General features: G+C 38.6%; 1 long non-coding RNA gene across 2 annotated transcripts in view; it reads right to left on the minus strand.

Moving 5' to 3' along the window:
• LOC127558311 (uncharacterized) overlaps positions 1-17,684 on the minus strand; it is a 142,210-nt gene that overhangs the window by 111,180 nt on the left and 13,346 nt on the right. Inside the window, exon 1 of one of the 2 annotated variants that reach the window (XR_007952762.1) lies at positions 4,943-5,022. The exons of the other annotated variant lie outside the window; for it this stretch is intronic. This is a non-coding gene — a long non-coding RNA (uncharacterized LOC127558311). Of the gene's footprint in view, positions 1-4,942; positions 5,023-17,684 lie in introns of those variants that run through there. 2 annotated transcript variants of the gene reach the window in all.

A 17,684-nucleotide genomic window follows, 5' to 3' on the forward strand; every position in this document is an offset into this window, starting at 1 on the left:
AATGTATCCACACATCATAGATTTTAATGAATCCTGGGAAGCAAATTACTTGTCAATGATGAGTTATGTGACATTCTACCAAGGGCCTGACCAAATTAGTTGGTTATTCATCTGAAGACCAACAAACTCAGATTTTATTCAACCATGAAGGAAAAAAAGAAGTTTCAAATGATTAAAAAGCCATTCTATAATTAGGAGATGAGGCACTGACTGTAGGACATCCTTCCTGAGATCACAAGGCTGGAAAGGGCCTAAAGAGGTCACCTCATCCAACTCTCTGCTACAGGCCCCTGGGATTCAAAATGGAGAGCCATTAATATAGTCTTCTGAAAAGAAAAACACGTCCACAATATATCTGCCTTGTCACACATGGGCAAATCCATTATTTTTTTCCTGGGGCCCCTACAATGGAAACAGAGAGATATATCAAAAAGAAGACAGGGGGAAGAAAGCACAATGGGAAGTGTAGACAGGTACAATGGGAAGAGTGACACAAGATTTCATTTAAATAGCTCTGCTCTCAACCTTGTGCCACCCAGTGTCACTCTAAGGTAACAGGAGACAGGCTAAAACTCATGTTTCCTCCATTGTTCTCTTGGTTATTTTTCTGATGCTAATATTTCCAATTATTTTTCATCCATTCTCCCAAGAGAAAATAGTCTACTATTATCAAGTTCTATTATTCTTTCTGGTGAGAACTAGTGGAAAGTCATCAAAGGATATTCAAGTGGGAGGAGGACAATAAGTAGATTTTTGATTAAAAGAGCACTTCCAGAGATGGCATTTGTAATAAGTATTGCCTAATGCTAAAATCAGTATATTTACCTGCCATTTTGATGAACAACTTTGAAATCTCATAGGATGTGGAACAATATATTAACACAAACACTGGTCAACACTAACTTAGTATTCATCCTAAAGTAGATTTTATCTCTTAACCTGCCACCCAAAAAAAACCAAAATCTCACTTAATACCAAAGCAGCTAGTTGGCAGGGTATTTACAATGCTAGATTTGAAGTTAGGAAAACCTGAGTTCAAATTCTGCCTCAGATACTTGTAATGATGGAGAAAATGAGGCAAGATAGAGATTAGAGAGTTTTAAATATTTTATTTGGATTTCTGAGAGGAAGAGATTGTGAGGCGTGATGCCTCCAGGGCTGATGTCCAAAAGCATCCAGCAGCGAATGTGAGCTCTCAATAATATATTTATACCTCCAAGCTCAAGTACATAAAGGGTGGAGTCCAAACTCTGGTGAGAGGGAATCTCCAGGCAGGAACCATCAATCCAGTTCTGACAAATTGGGGGAGGGGGGGGTAGGACCATAAAATCTTGATGACTTAGGAGGAGTTAGGAGCCAGGATGTCTGAACTCCTCCTTATCTTCAGTTTACACATTTACAATTTATAACCTTAGAGTAACTAGCCCTGAGTTATGTCAGTCCTAATGAACAAGAGTTGGGGGGAAGGAAGAGTGTTTGCAACTAAGGGGATTGAGGCAGAACAATTAAGGAAAACTGAAGCAGAACAATTTAGGGAAACTGAGGCAGAACAATTTAGGGAAACTGAAGCAGAACAATTTAGGGAAACTGAAGGAGGACAATAAAAGGAAACTGTGGCACAACATACTTATTAGCTATATGACCCTGATTTGTATCACTTGACCTTTCTCCACTTCAAACTATCTGTAAAATAATAATCCCTACCTCCCTGGTTTGTTGGGAAGGTGAAATATGTAAAACACTTTGCATACCTTAAAGGTCTATATAAATATTAGCTATTATTATTACTAATTCCACAAAGTCCAAAAATGATGAGTTTGAATAAGTAAATAGTTCATCTCTCTGGCATTTATTCAATCAACAAACATTTATTAAGCATTTATTACGAGCAAAGTAAAGGATCATGTGTGTATAGCCAGAAAAGACCTTTGAGATTATCAAATCCAGACCCTTTACTTTACAGGTGAGTAAACAGAGGCCCAGAGAGAAGTAACATGTCCAAGGTCACCCAGCTAATAAGTGACAGAGCCAGGTCTTTCTGCCTCCAGGTTCCAACACGCTATCCTCTAGTCCTGTTACAAGAGGATGCAGCAAAAAAGAGAATTAACCTTGATGACAAGAGGACATTGGCAAGTCATTTGACCCCTCCATGGCCCAGGGTACTTTCTAAGGCTATGAAATGCAGAACAGATGTCAATCTGCTTGAGTAAAGAGAAGTTCTCTACTCCAATGAAATCACAAGTACAGGTCAAAAAAAGAAAATGTAGAGAAGAAAGGTAGCATGGCCCAGTGGATAGAGAGCCATTAGGAATGCCTTTCTCTGATTTATATTAGCAGAGCAAACCTGGACAAGTAACTACCTCTCAGTATTCCAGGCCATTTGGCCTGCATTGGCAAAAAATAGTTTCTATACCAGAGAATTCTCTATATAATAAAATAATAATAATAATAATAATAATAATAAGTGTCTAATATACAGCTCTAAGTATATGTCAGGCAGTGGGCTAAGCACTTTACAAATATTGCCTCATGGGGCAGCTAGATGGCACAGTGGATAGAGCAGTGAACCTAAAGTCAGGAGGACCTGACTTCAAATATGGCCATAGACACTGGTCCCATAGCCTGTGAGTAAGAGGCCAGGGGACTATAACTGTAAGCACTAAGGAGCTCTAAGAATAAAACTGCTCATGCTATTCCCAAAATATCTATATATTTTATATATATAATCTGCCTTTCTCTTTTCAGTATTTCATTCTTATCCTAGTAACTGGACACAGACCACTCACTACATCACCCAGGATTGGAACCCTAAGAGGATACTCTGATTTTAGGGTACCTCCCATTTAATCAGCAGCATCCTTTTCAAAACTGGAGGGATTGGTTTTATGCTTAAGCACAGTCTGTAGATTTTGCTGTAATAAACAGTATTAGTCAAGAACAGCAGGGGGAAAAAGAATAAGAAGGAAATATTGAGGTTATTTCTAATCCAATCTAATAAATATTTAATAAATGCCTATTGTCTGCAAAGCACTGGGAATACAGTGCAATGAAAAACGGTCCTTGTCTTCAAAGATCTGATGTTCGACTGAACTTTTTGAAACTGATAGACAGGCCCAAATAGAAGTGACTTGCTATTGGTCCTAAAGTCAAGGAATTTATGCAATTAAATTATGGAAGGGAAAGCTCCTATTTTATACCCCCATTTTTCTACACACACACATACACACACACACACACACACCCTTCTGGAAATTTTTCAAGAACTGTACAATCCATCACTTGTTTAGTCATTGGCACATTGCTTTACACTGTGGAGAAAATAAGAAATGTTCTTGACTCTTCCTCTGGAAAGTTGCCCATATAATTCTCAAAATGTCACATGCAAAAAAAAAATGTCACATGCATATTGTCTTCTTAAGCATTTCCAATGTACCAACCATAATAGTACCTAAACATTTAGACAATAGCCCTATTCTAGCCCCAAAAGTATAGATTCCAACAAAGGCCTGAATTTAATTAATAAATATGTTCTATCAGTGATAGAAAAAATGATGAGTTTTTAAAGTGTCCCTTAAATTCCTGCCCTCTTTCCCTGTAAGAAAGGTATCATTCCATAGGGAGGAGAAGATAACATATAAGCAACAGTTATCCTATTTTAAAATGCAGGTGTAACGACATCATTTCAAAAATAAGTATTTCTTTGCAAGCTATATGTTAACAAAGAGGCAGGTTTTTTCATGTAATACTTTTCTCTGGTCTTTCATTTATGGAAATGTTCATGTTTGTTGATGGTTTTCAAGACAAAAATAACCAAAAAATGACAATTTTTAAAGGAGCATTTCCAGAGATAAGGAAGAATGGAGAAAAGTGTTATTGTCTCATGTCTGGAGTTAATGAAATAATGGGATTATAGTATTTATAGTGAAAAAAGAACTTAGAAAATAAGTCCTGAAAAGGCAGCATTGCCCAAGATCACACAATCAACCAAATGATGAATAAATAAGCATTTATTAAATGCCTACTTTATGCCAATCATTGTTCTAGGTATATAGATAAAGATAAAATTAATAGTCTGTCTTCAAGAAGTTTACATTCTAATATGCAAAAGAGATACAGGATAACCTTGAAGGGGGAGGGTAAGGAAAAAAGGTACTACCAGCTGGGAAGATCTAGAAAGATTCCATGCAGAATTCTTGAGCTGAATCCAGATTCCAAAAGGAAAAATGCTACTGTTAAGTCCAGATCCTCTGAATTCAAATCCAGTGCATTTTCCACTATTTAACACAAAATGGCTCTTCAAAGGGCAGAAAGGTAGTTGGTATGAGGAAGAAGAATAAGGAATTTGAAATTGCAAGAGAATTTCTTCCTCTAAATCCTCTAAACTCAAAGAAATGGATTTTAACTCAAATCCTATTGATCATATTTGGTCAATGACTATATTGTAAAAGTAAAAAAGAGAAATGTATTAGCTGGGTAGTTTCATATAGTCAGTCAACAAGCATTATTAGGCCCTTGCTGTATCCCAGAAACTATGATAAGAGGTAGGTTTTTCAAAGAAAAGCAATAACAAATCCCTGCCCTCAAAAGGTTCATGTTCTAATGGGGAATCCAACCTATAAATAATTATGCACATATATTATATATTCATAAAAATCTAAATAATTTAACCCCCATGCTGGGAAGGAAAAAAAAAGCCTTTTTCTCAATATTGAAAGGTCCCCTCACCCAAGTTATCTAATGCTTAGTCCATTTTATACATGTAAATAATGATTTCATTTGGAATGTTTGAGAAAGGGCAATCTTCTCTTTTGGGGGTCAGATATACCCAGAAGGAAGACTGAACCCAAATTACCTAGATTAGCTGCTTTTGCTGCTGCCCCCAATTCACTAAATAATCACATTATCTGACCTTGCTCAATATCTTTTTTCTCTTCTCCATTACCTTAAGGAAGTAATCTAGCCGCCTTAGCTTTTCTTGCATGCAAAATGTAACAGTTCCTCCTTTCTTCTTGCAGAAAGAAAACTGTCTTTGCAAAGAATTAAAAAAAAAAAAAAAAAAAAAGCACCTTGCTTCTTCAGAGTCACTGCCAGATGTTATATAAAGGGTGACGTAATGCTAAAGTATTTCATTACACATGCGGCTCCACTCTGCAGCCTGGGAGGGCTTTATTACATTTTGTCAATCTCGTTTTATGTGCCCACATGATTTTTACATCATTTTTCCTGCCTGACAGACATCTTTACATTTTCACAGCGGTCTATCAAGATAGCATCAACACAGGGCAGGGGACCAAGTTAGCAGTTTATAAACAGCATAGCTAATAAGCCAGCTATGTCACCAAGATACAAATTAGAGCAAATGGTCTAGCTAAGCTTTGTGAAAAGCAGTCCTGGGTGGGAATAATAGGAAAGAAAGCACAGTACCACTCCAACTGGCTCATTATTCTTTCACAACATCAACCCAATCTATTCTTCCAAACAGGAAAATGAGGAAAAGCCAGCTAAACTCACTCTTGCATTTTCTTTATTTTCTTAATACCTTTTTGCCATGTCAGTTAAACCAGATATTCTGGCTCCATGATAGAAGGGATTGCCGTGGCAAATTGAATAGGATCAAGCCTCCTGTTGCCAGTTCCACGGATCATAAAATCAGAAGTTTGGGAAATTTGGCAATGAGTTTAAAAGAAAATACACCTTTTGGGCCAGAGAAATTTCAACTTTCGGAGTAAATCACAAAGAGCACCCATTGCCAAGAAACAAATTCACAATGAGGCCCTTGCGCCTGGGCTAGAGTGAATTGGTCCATGGTCCAGGCAGCTGGGCAAAGGTTCCCTCATCTCTAGCCAGTAGATGGTACAGCTTGCTGTAATTGCTCTGGCTTCAGTCCCAGTCTGTGCACTTTCTCACTGTCTAGTCTGGATTGAACTGGGGACAGTACTGACCTAGGACTGGACTCTATCCCTAGTCCTTAGAATCGGACACTCCTCCATTCACATCATTCCTACCTAGAAAATGTTCAGGAGAGTTATCTCTATGATTTTCATGTTATCTAAATATAACATATTTACCAACAAGAATTTATTAAGCACCAGCTGGATTCTGGGTCTTAAAAATAAAAGGGAATAGCATGAAACAATCCCTTTCTTTAGAGAGCTTACATTCTAACAGAGAAGGCAAACTAGATGGTGCTCTGGATATTTCAAGAGCTGAAGTAAGGAATTCTTGAGTTCAAATCTAGTCTCAGATACTAACTAGGCTAGTCTTTTCCTCATCTGTTTCCTCAGCTGTAAAATGGATACCAAAATATTTGGTAGATATTTTGGTGGACTAAGGGATCTCAAAAGTCCTCTACATTCTAGCTGCCAAGAGAAAGAACATAAACAAGTTCTCTAAGAGTTTTTGTCTTTTTATCTCCAGAACTTAGAATTATGCCTTACACATGTAGGCACTGAACAAATGTTTGTTGAATTAACGAACTCAATCACAGAACAAGCAGTCTGTGAGAGGGTTACAAAAGGTTAAGAGGGGAGTCCTATACATCAGCTTTGTCTTAATAATGATTGAATGGCAAATGTGTTTGAGATTATTGCTAGGCAGCTGGGTGGTACTCTGGATAAAGTGCAAGGCCTGGAGTCAAGGAGAACTGAATTCAAATCTAGTCTCAGACACTTACTGTGTGATCCTGGGCAAGTCACTTAACTTTGTTTGCTCAGTTCTTCATCTGGAAAATGAGCTGGAGATGGAGGGGGCGAGGGAGGGAGGGAGTGAGGAAGAGAGGGAGGGAGTGAGAAGGGAATGAGGGAGGGAGGAAGAGAGGGAGTGAAGGAGGGAAAGAAGGAAGGAGAGAGAGATGGAGGGAATGAGAGAGGGAGAGAGGAAGAGACGGAGGGAGGAAGAGATGGAGGGAGGAGAGAGAGAGAGAGAGAGAGAAAGAGAGAGAGAGAGAGAAAGGAGGGAGAGGGAGGGAGAGAGGGGGGGAGTGAGGGAGAAAATGAGGGAGGGAGCAAGGGAGGGAGGGAGAGAGGGACGGAGAGATGGAGAGAGGGAGATAAGGAGGGAGGGAGGGAGCAAGGAGAGAGCAAGGGAGAGAGGGAGAGAGGGACGGAGGGTGGGAAAGAGGGATAGGGAGGGAGAGAAAGACGAAGGGAAAGAGAGAGAGGGAGGGAGGGAGAGAGGGAGAAAGGAAGAGAGGGAGGGAGAAAAGAAGCAAGGGAGAGAGAGAGATGGAAGGAGGGAGAGAGAGAGAGACGAAGGGAGGGAGAGAGGAAGAAAGCGAGAGAGGGAGCAAGGGAGGGAATGAGGGAGAGAGCGAGGGAGAGAGCAAGGGAAAGAGTGAGAGAGAGAGCGAGGGAGAGAGCAAGAGAGAGAGAGAAAGAGCAAGGGAGGCAGGGAAGGGGAGAGAGAGGGAGGGACCAAGGAAGAGATGGAGAAAGGGAGGGAGAGAAAGGCAGAGTGAGGGAGAGAAAGAGAGACGGAGGGAGGGAGGGATAAAGAGAGATGGAGGGTGGAAAAAAGCAAGGGAGAGAGAGAGAGATGGAAAGAGGGAGGGAGAGAGAGACGAAGGGAAGGAGTGAGGGAGAAAGCGAGGGAGGGAGCGAGGGAGGGAACAAGAGAGGAAGGGAGAGAGCGAGGGAGGGACCAACAGAGCAAGGGGAGAGAGAGAAAGAGAGAGACAGAGAGAGGAGAGAAGGGGAGTAAGCAAGGGAGGGAAAGAGGAAGGGAGCAAGGGAGAGAGCGAGGGAGGGAGCGAGGGAAGGAGGGAAGGTGGGGGAGAGGGAGAGAAAGAGTGGGGGGAGCGAGGAAGGGAAGGAGAGAGGGAGCAAGGGTGGGAGCAATGGAGGGAGCAAGGGAGGGAGGGAGGGAGAGATGGAGGAAGGAAGGGAGAGAAAGACAGAGGGAGGGAGAGAGAGAGATGGAGGGAGGGTGAGAGGGAGAGAGAGGAGGCCACAAAGAGTTAGAAACAATTGCACAAAAACTGGCCAAAATACCAAAGCAGAGACTCAGCATAGTTTTAATTAACCTTCTGCTCCCCAGTAGATTGATCAGAAATTCAGTTGTGGGTCCTTTAAGGTGAGGAACAAATAAAAACAATCCTTCTTTCAAAATCAACAGAGACTCTTTTGAGCTGCTTTTCAGAGAGCATATGGAAGATGGAACAAAGCAGGACTTACTTGTACTTCTGCTTAGCAAAGTAATTATTTAACTGAATTCTCAGCTTCCAAATCATCCTTTCCACAAAATAGGGGTGTTTTGGATTTGGATTGGTTTTTGCAAAGAGGAAGAACTTAAGACTCAAGGTATATACCATTATAACTAGCAATTTTGATGCGTAAGGCATACAGTATTAAATATACCCTCAAATCAATTTTATAATCCATGATATAAAAATAATTCAAGAAGTAAGAAAAATCCATTCAAGCAGGACAGAGAAGTCCATTATTTATAATGGTTTCTGCTGTAAAATGAGCACATGTGCTACTTTTTTGTACCATTTAAATTTCAATGCCCTGAAGCAAAATCCCATTTGTCCTGCCCTGGCTTTGATTCTGGCATATACTATATGAATATAATCCTCAGGTCCTTTTTAGCATCCATGAAGTCTCTTCCTCTTCTTTCCTTTGCTCCCTACTTTACCACTCTCCCTGATCCCCATTCATTACCCAACAATGACTAAACCCCTTTCACTTCAAGGTTTACACTCTCTCTTCACAGAGACAAAATAGCATGTTTACACACTCACACCTCCTCCTCCTCCTCTACCACATTCACAGCTTCATAAATTGTATCCCCAAGCTAGGAAGCTCATGAAGGTTGGAAAGTGGTGGGAAGACAGGGGGAAATGGCAGCCCCAGAAAAATTAAAAGAACAAGCTGTTCAGGTATCAGCTATTTTAGGAAGAGAAGAAAGTCTGCATTTAAAAGAGTAACTTTCACCATATTCCCAGGATAGGAATGGCCAAGAATAAATTCATATCAGTACATTTTCTCCATTTCCTGCCTAACTACCAGGACAGGTGTGGAAAATGTTCAATAGATTGGGAAGGGATACCAAGTCAGCTTTGCCATTTGAATGAAATTCTCTTTTCTGTTATTTAATTTTTTTGATCTTTAGATGGAAAGTATAGCTCCAAAATTATGTTTCTTGATACTACCTGGAAGACAAAAGGGGGACCCCATGGACAGAATCCCCAGTATTTCAAAAGAGAGAAGATTCTACACAGGCAGGCAATAACTACCCTGTGGATAAACCCCTAGCTTGCTGAAATTCAATGAGAAATTTTTGTTCAAATGAGATTTCCTACTGGAGTCTAACTGTCCATTATCTCTCCTTCCATCTGTGAAGATTTCTGGGGCCCTTAGAGGGGCCCTTTCTATTGAGTTTTCTTAATTAATGAATTTTCTGAACAGTTAATCTGTGTATACAAAATCAATCAATCAATCAATATTTAATAAGTATCTATCACTAAGTGCCAGGCACTAAGTGCTGGGAATACAAAAAAGGGGCCAAAAAAAGTAAAAATAATAATAATAATTCAGGTTTTTAGCAGCAATTTTATTCACAGAACTTGGCTTTACTGCCTGAGACTGCCTCTGTTGGAAAAGAGGAGAGATATGTTAATCCTGATAGACTTACCGTGAGCTCCTAGGAGTCCAGAAAGACAGGGAGAACAAAAAATCAGTAATTTTGAAAGACTGACATATGAAAAAAAAAAAAAAGATTAACCTGGCTCTGCATAGCCCATAGCACTAGAAGAAATTCATGGCAGTTTGGTCAGATATGAAAACTTCCTAACAATTACAATTGTCCAAGGTGGAATAAAGAGATAGCAAGTTCCCTATCATTAGTGGTTTCCAAGAGAAAGCTAGAAGACTCCTAATCAGAGATGATGCTCTAGGGGTACAGAGTGGACTAAGTAGTCTTGATGCTGTTAGTGACAGTGCAGAGAGTTGTGAGAATTGAAGTGGGAATCCCCTCTGGTCGGCGCAGATCCAATGTGAAAGAATTTGTGAACCCAAAAGGTCTGAATTGAAGAAAAGGAAAGTTTATTGTTCACTAAGAAGGAATTCTCTTAGCAGGCAAATTCTTAATGAAGAATTTTGCAAAGTGTGTTAACAGACCCCTGTTTATTGGTAAGTCTTGGCCTAGGAGTTGGGGGGCCGTTTGAGCTGATTACCAGACCAAGATCTCCAATTGAATGAAATCATTTTGAAGGCTTTTTTTCTAGAGTCTGGAATTTACTGAAAGGGATCTGGGCCACCCCAAAAAGATCAATGGAAGGTGATTTGACCAAGATCTCCAATTGAATGATACCATTTAACTTGGGAAGGGCTTATCTGAGAAAGTATGCTTTTTCCCATGGGAGAGTCTGAGACCCCGAATCTAGTTTCAGGGTTCACCCCCCGTCAGTTCTGCATTCCCATCTGATTCTGCAAAGGTGAAGTTTTACAGAAGCATATAAATAAGAATTATATAGGAGGAGAAGATAGGAGGAAAAGGACCAAAGAAAAAAGACAGAAAGAGAAATGGAAGAGATACTTCTAATAGGAAGTATTAGTAAGCCACTAATAAATTGTCTCTAAGGCCACAGATGTTTTCCACCCTGGTCTCCTAGAAGTTCAGCAAATAATTGTGACATTTGACCCTTATCTGTCTATAGCCAATTTTTTAAAAGTAGCCTATAGTTAAAGATGGTTCTAATATACCCAATTGGGATTGAGATGGGAGGTAGCCAATTGAAAGTTGTATATGAAGCTGCCAAGCCACAAAGCTCCAAGGAGGTGCTCTCAACGCACTTGCCTAAGGAAAGTATTTCCTAAGAACTTAGTATTTATAATGACAAATCTTAACATCCCATTACCAGAACCCTTCACCACATAAAGGATTTTAATGGGGTTTTTTTCCCTTAATTTTGGTTTCCTCTTCCCAGTGATGTCAGGATTTCCAGTTCAAAGCCATCAAACAAATTTATTACACCCAAGATCCAATGCTATTCCCTCTCCCAACTACCCCCTTCTATCTAAATACCCCTACTTGTAAATGGCTAAGATTATGAAGCCTGATTCAGTAAAAAGATTAATAGGAGAATGTGCAGGAATGTTGAGGGGATGAGTCCTTAGAAATGGTAATAGAGCACATAAAGATGTAAGTTGCTGGGGAAGGCATAAATAAGAATTCTGGCTAATTCAGCTGGGAGTAAGAGAGGTCTATAGTATGTGATTGAGTTAGATTAGAGAAAGAGATGATGGGACATGAAGAGATTGAGAAACTGGGAGGTTAAGTGTCTGAAGGCACCAGGCGCTTGTTTAAAGGAGGAAAGGTGTTTATTGAGTGAGGGTAGCAAAGAAAACTCTAAGAATGGAAGAGGAAAGCAATGTTCTCAATCACTCTCCAAGTCTTGTTGAGAGAAGCAGCAGCTAGTCTTGGAAAGGACACCAAGAGATGTGGAGTCTTCAGGAAGAAAAAAAGCCTCAGTGAGCAGCCAAAGCTAAAAGGTGAGAAAGAAAAACATCTAGAATCATAAATTTAGATGCTTTACAGCGGTGGTTCTCAAAGTCTGGTCCAGAGCATCCTTGGAATCTCTGAAATCCTTTCAGAGAGTCTACAAATTCATGATTGGTTTTTATTTTTAATGTGATCAATATCTATAACTATAAACCACATAAACAAAAACTCTTTGGATAGATCCTCAATCATTTTAATAGGATAAAGATATTGAGAACTAAAGCTTGAGGACCCTGCTTTACAGGGAAGGAAACTGAGGCAAAGTTACTTGTCTAAGGAAATCACAGAGCTAAGACTAAAACTTGGGTCGTCTGAGTCACAAGTCAGTGATCTTTTCACAATGACATACCAGAGAAAGGCTGCAGAAGGCTAGAAGGAGAGACACAAGACTGATAATAACAGAAAACAAGGAATAGGATTACTGGGACATGAGAAAAGGGGGGCCATAGGAAGCAGAGGCAGCAGCCAATGAGCCTGGCAGATGGATGTCTATGCCCTAAGTGAGTGAGAGCTCCTACCCCAACCATCCCCAAGCTAGGAAGTCCATGGATATTGTCTGGAATATGTCTGGAAGACACCTCAGGAAGGGAGTAAGTAAGCAGGGAACAGAGATGACCGACCAAGAAAATTAAAGGAGCAAGTCCATCAGATGTCAGATGGGGCAGGAGAAAATGGGGAGGGGGACGTGAAGGAAAGGAAAACTTGTGAGATCTTGCTCTTATCAGTATGTAGGATTCTGGGGAGGGACTGAGAATAAAGCTTTTCTACCTGGTCTCTAAGCAGTACCAAGTGAGGCAATGCCCCTGAATGTCCATTGCTGAACTATTCAGATAAGTAGGTTCTTTTTTCTTCTAATTTGGCTTGCCTCGAGAGTGGTGATTTTGGCCTCTGTAATCCTCATCTGTATAATGGAAATGGCAAAGTTCCCAGAAACCTGCCTCAGAGAAGTATAATGACTGCTAATTAGTCATTTTGAAACATTTTAAATTCTTAGGGAAAGTGCAAAGGACTATCATATGTTGTAATAAAGGATTAATTAAATGGCAGCTTTAAAGCGGTCATTTTTGAAAAGGAAAAGAGATCATGGGTCTACTAGTCCTGTTTGTCAGAGCACAAGTGAATTGATTGCAGACCTGTAACATCTGGTCATCCAGATTCACCTGTGAATGTCTTAATGGCACACAAATATCTCAGGATGGGACTGCTTGTGTTTGGATCTGCAGTCTCCCTATCTTGGTTGAATCTGGTGCATATTTCAAATTAAACTTTTCAGTTCTGTTCGATCAAACTGTGCTTTTCTAGCCAACCGAACCTCAGGAGTAGAGAGGAGAGCTCTTCTTTGGATCCCTTCATTAGTAAGCGTGGCCTGCCTCACTCTCCCCACCAGAGTCAGAAAGGGCCATTATATACCTCCGTGAGTTTAAACTGAAGCAAATAGGAGTTTGATTTCTTTTCAGATAAAAGAGATGATGCAAATGAGAATTTTATCTTGCATGGAGGAATGACAAAGTATGAGACTGAATCCTACTTGATTACAATCTTCCATCATTCTGATTTTATAATTACTGAATGAAATCAATCAGCTTTCAATTGTTACCTTGGTGAAAGATTAAAACATCTTTACTTGTCGTACATATTTCACACTTTGGCAAATTTTAATAAACTGAATGCGTGAGAAATGGTGGCATTATCTTTCATAGTATTGGGATGCTAATGGCATTTCTATTGATTTTAATTCACATTTGTTGGTCAAAATGAGTCAGATTCAGGTGAAGCATGACATCCCTTAATCAACACTAACAAATGGAGACTGCTGAACACTGAAATGGCCAAAATGAAATCATTAATCAGGAATATCATAAAGTAATTGCCAAAACACAAGGGAGGTCTTATCTTACTAATGACCATCATTTATGGTATATTGATCCGTTTATAATGTTTAGATGTTGGTGACTTCTCAAAAGGAATATTAAAAAGAAAGTCTACAAAAGCCCTTCAAAATGGACAAAATTTGGAGGGAATCTGCTGATCAGTTTTATGGAAACAGATATATGATCACATGCCTAAAAACCTCTCCCAACTTCACTACACCCCTGAAAAAAAATTTTTAAGACTTTCAAGGATCATTTTTTGAATTTAAACTTTTCTCAAAACCATTTGGTAAATCTGTAGTCTAATGCCAATTTCATTTCATAAAATGTGAGCAATTAGGATGATGAATGTGAATATTTCATAAAATGTGAGCAATTAGGATTATACATCTTTTATAAACATATATATATTTATAAAAGATGTATCCTTGTTTGCTATTTAGCAGATGGAATTCTTTTTCAATTTTAAATTGGACTAGATAGCCTCTAGTGTCCCTTCTCAGTGAAATCCTGTAAGTCTGATAATAATTTTTTAAAATAACATTTATATAACACTTAAGGGTTTGCAAAGCATTTTACATATATTGCCTCATTTTATCCCCAGAATAACCTGGGAAGTAGGTGTTTTTATTATCCCCATTTTAGAGGTGAGAAAACTGAGGCAGACAGAGGTTAAATGACTTGGCTAGGATCACCCAGCTAGTAAATGTCCAACGAAGGATTGGAAATGAGCTTCTGACTTCAAGTCCAGCACTCTACTCACTGCTGATTCTGAATAAAAGAAAAGAAAAACCCTTTCACTGCCAGTGAAGTATCAGCCTCTTTCCAAGGTCCCCAAAAAATCCCTTATCTAAAAAAGAAAAAAATTCTCTATTTTTGATCCCATAAAATCCCTTCATATTTATAATTTTTTAGCATCCAAAATTCCCCAAGTACATCCATCCCTGCATACTTAATCTACTCTTTAGTTAGATCAATAGGCCAAATGTAGTAAGATGAGTTTTTTTTTTAAAGATGAATAAAAAGTTATGCACTTGGCTCAAAGGAATCAGCTTCCTAATTAAAAGATTGCTAGAAATCAATTCACGAGAGAGAGAAAAAAGACCCAAGAGTTAGATGTGGCCATAAGAAAGTTAATGCAATGTTAGACTTCATTAACAAAAGCATAGTTTATAGATAAGGGAAGGCAAGCATCTTATTTGACCCTGATTAGATAAAAACCAAACTTTTGGGTCCAGTCCAAATGGCATATTTTGATAGAGGCATTAACAAGTTGGATTACAGAATGTTATGGAATATTATTGTTCTATAAGAAATTTCAGAGAAGCCTGGAGAGATTTACATAAACTGATGCTGAGTAAAATGATTAGAACCAGGAGAACATTGTGTACAGCAGCAGCAAGATTATACAATGATCAATTCATTCAAGCTCTTTTCAACAGCAAGGTGATTCAGGCCAATTCCAATGGTCTGGTGATGGACAGAGCCATTTGCACTCAGAGAGAGGACTGTGGAGACTGAGTTTGGGCCAGAACATAGCATTTTCACTTTTTTTGTTGTTTGCCTGCATTTTGTTTTCTTTCTCATTTTTTTCCTTTTTGATCTGATTTTTCTTATGCATCATGATAATTGTAGAAATACATATAGAAGAATTGCACATGTTTAACATATTGGATTACTTGCCATCTAGGAAAGGAGGTGGGAGAGGGAAGGAGAAAAAAAATTGGAACACAAGGTTTTGTAAGGATGAATGTTGAAAATTACCTGTGCATATGTTTTGAAAAATAAAAGCTTTAATTAAAAAAAAAAAAAAGCTGGATTACATCCAGAAAATGGCAACCATATGGATAGAAGGGCTCAAAATCATCAACATGAGGTTGAAGAGACCCCAAGAATATGCCATTTGAGACTCAATTAGTGAATCATGGGATAGTTAGCCTGGAGATGGCTTAGAGAAAACATTACAGCCATCTTAAGAACACTGCTCCTGGAGAACCAAATCATAACCAATGGGCAAATGCAGAGAAATACCCATAAGATTCAAATTAAGGAAAAAATATACTAGTAGTTAAAATTGTTAAAAATTGGACAGACTTTATTATGAAGTCATTGGTGCCTATCACTGGTGATCTTCAAGTAGCTATTGGATGGGAAGTTTGTCAATGGAATTAATGCTCTCAGTGAGAATTAGAATAAATAACTTTAACACTTCTCTTCAGATCTCTATGGTTACAATTCTCTAAAAGACAAATTTAAACTTTGATAGTCTGAATTTTGGTCAACCTGGATTATATACAGACATACCTTGTTTTGTTGCAACATCTTGCAGATATTGCATTTATATACAAATTGAAATTTTGGTGAGTCCTGCATCAAGCATGTCTATATGCCATTTTCCCAACAGTACATGTTCACATCGTATCTCTGTCCCAAATTTTGGTAATTTTTGTATATTTCAAATTTTTCGTTACTATTACATCTGTTACAGTGATCTGTGATTAATGATTTTTAATGTTACTATTAAAGTTGTTTTGAGGTGCCATGAACTGTGCCCACATAAGATGGAAAATTTAATAAATGCTGTGTGTATGACCTGCTATTCTGTCTCTCTCCCTCTCTTTGGCTTCCCTATTCCTGAAACACAAAAACATTGAAATTAACCCAGTTAGTAATCCTACAATGGCCTTTAAGTTTTCAAATGAAAGGAAGAACCAATCTATAAGACAAATTTTATTGTCTATTTTAAGAACTTGCCACAGCCACCCCAATCTTCTGCAACCACCACCCTAATCAATCAGCAGCCCTCAACATCCAGGCAAACCCTCCATCAGCAAAAAGATCACAACATGTTAACATAATTCAGATAGTGGCTCGAATTTTTTTTAGTAATAAAGTATTTTTAATTATGATATATGCATTGGGTTTTTTAGACATAATACTACTATACATCTAATAAACTATAGCATAGTGTAAATATGTACTGAGAAACCCAAAAAAATTATTTCACTTGCTTTAATTGCAATATTCTCTTTATTGAGGTAATGTGAAATCAAACCCACAATATCTACAAGTTTTGCCTGAATTCCAAATTATAACATTTAGTATAAGGTAATCCTTGTCAGATGATTCATCTAATATATTTTTCAAAGATCAAAAGATCAAAAATCTAATTAAATAAGATTTGCCTAAATAATACAGAAGCACCAGACAGGGATCCAGCAAACCTGAGGTCTGTTCCAGGATCTAATGCTACTTAGGTCTCAGTTTTCTGTCCTAGAAAATGAGGGAATGGGGTAGATAAAAGGACTCCTCTCCAGGACTGAAGTTCTGATCCTATGAAGTTCTGATTCCAAAGTTACATACTTTGATGTCTATAAAGGCAAAATCCTTTACAAAAAGGAAAAATGATTTGAAATACCCCAAACTCAACATTCCCTAAATGGAACTCATCATCTAGAGTACCATCATCCCTCTATTTTCCCATTCAAAATCTCAGCATTATCTTCTACTCCTTACTCTTCCTCACCCCAACAAATTCAATCAGCTGCTATAGATGAGCTTTTGTACCTCCACAATAATTCTTAACTATGACCCCCTTTTCCTTCCTCACATGGTCACCACCAATGAAAGCTGTGACTTTTGCAATGGCTTCCTAATTGGTCTCCTTGCCTCAAGTCTCTCACCATCCAATCTATCTTCCATATTGCATCCAAAGTGATTGTCCCTAAATCATCTCTAGAATCAAATATAAACTTTGGCTTTTGAAGCCTTTCATAACATGACCCCAAGCCATCTTTCCAAACTCATTAGGCCCTGGTCTCCTTTCTGCACTCTATGATCAAGGAAACTGGTCCTTTCTCTGTTTCTCCCACTTTTCATCATTTGGTTTCCATACCTTTGCATGGGTCTTGCATGATGCTTTGAATGTGCCCACCTCATAAATTACTTTACTTTCTTCAAGATGCTACAAAGGCTCCTTTTTCTATATGAAGTATTTCCTAATCCTTCCCCCAACCACGTGTCCTCCCCACCAGATTATATTTTATTTATCTATCTTGTATTAATTTTGTATTTTTCCAGAATACACATACACACACACTGCTCCCAATGTCTATCAAGTTTGAGCTAACAAAGTATGAAGCACTTTGTTGTGCATTAAGATCCTTCTGGTGACAAAGTGGATAGAGTGCTGAACCCTAGAGTCAGAAAGACTCCTCTTCCTAAATTCACTTTCCTCATCTGCAAAATGAGCTGGAAAAAGAAATAGCAAACCATTCCAGTATTTTTGCCAAGAAAACTCTAAATAGGATC

Source organism: Antechinus flavipes, chromosome 1 (genome assembly GCF_016432865.1).
Source record: "Antechinus flavipes isolate AdamAnt ecotype Samford, QLD, Australia chromosome 1, AdamAnt_v2, whole genome shotgun sequence".
In the NCBI taxonomy this organism is placed as follows: domain Eukaryota; kingdom Metazoa; phylum Chordata; class Mammalia; order Dasyuromorphia; family Dasyuridae; genus Antechinus; species Antechinus flavipes.